The 1,001-nt window shown below is 38.6% G+C and overlaps 1 pseudogene; it reads left to right on the top strand.

The window, feature by feature from the left end:
* Positions 1–1,001, top strand: part of LOC103737856 — a 72,226-nt pseudogene that overhangs the window by 63,755 nt on the left and 7,470 nt on the right.

Genomic DNA, 1,001 nt, shown 5'->3' with positions numbered 1-1,001 from the left:
TTTTCAAATTTAGTAGCATATAGGTTTTTCAAGTATTCCCTTATAATGTTCTGTATCCTTCTGGTGTCCGTTGTGATGTTTCCCCTTTCATCTCTGATTTCGTTAATTTGGAAGTGCTCTTTCTTTCTTTTGGTTAACTGCACTGGTGGTCTGTTAATCTGGTTTATCTTTTCAAAGAACCAGCTCTTGGAATTGTTGATTCTTTGTATTATTTTCTTTGTTTGAATTTCATTAATTTCTGCCCTGGTTATTGATATTTCTTCTTGTCTGGTGGGTTTGGCTTTCGTTTGCTGTTGCTTTTCATGTGTGTTGAGTTGCAACGTTAAGTCATTTATTTGTGTTCTTTCTGATTTTTTTTTTTTTTTGGTCTTTTTGAGACAGGGTCTCCCTATGGCCCCAGCTGTCCTGGAACTCACTATGTAGACCAGGCTGGCCTTAAACTCACAGAGATCCGCCTGACTCTGCCTCCCAACTGCTTGGATTAAAGGCGTGAGCTACTGATGTAGACACTTAGAGCTATAAACTTCCCTCTAAGGACTGCTTTCAGCGTGTCCCAGAGGTTTTGTTGTGTTGTATTGTCCTTTTCATTTAACTCCAGGAATACTTTTATTTCTTTCTTAATTTCTCTTTTGATCCATTCATCATTCAGGAGTGTGTTGTTTAATCTCCATGTGTTCATGTGGTGATTAGGGCTTCTTCGGGTGTTGACTGTAAGTTTTATTACATTGTGGTCTGATAGAATGCATGGAATTATTTCAATCTTTTGTATTTGTTGAGATTTGTTTTGTGTCGCAGTACACGTTCGATTTTGGAGAAGGTTCCATGGGGCACTGAATAGAAAGTATGTCCTTTGGTGCTTGGGTGGAATGCTCAGTAGATGTCTGTTAGCTCCATTTGATATATGGTATTGTTTAATTCAGATGTCTCTGTTAACTCTCTGCCCTGTTGACCTATCTAATGGAGACAGTGGGGTATTGAAGTCCCCTACTATTAATGAGTTG

The sequence above is a fragment of the Nannospalax galili genome, unplaced genomic scaffold, assembly GCF_000622305.1.
Source record: "Nannospalax galili isolate Female #2095 unplaced genomic scaffold, S.galili_v1.0 scaffold238, whole genome shotgun sequence".
NCBI classification, from domain to species: Eukaryota; Metazoa; Chordata; class Mammalia; order Rodentia; family Spalacidae; genus Nannospalax; species Nannospalax galili.
Note: the sequence above shows the minus strand (reverse complement) of the source record. Positions and strands in the feature narration are given on the sequence as shown.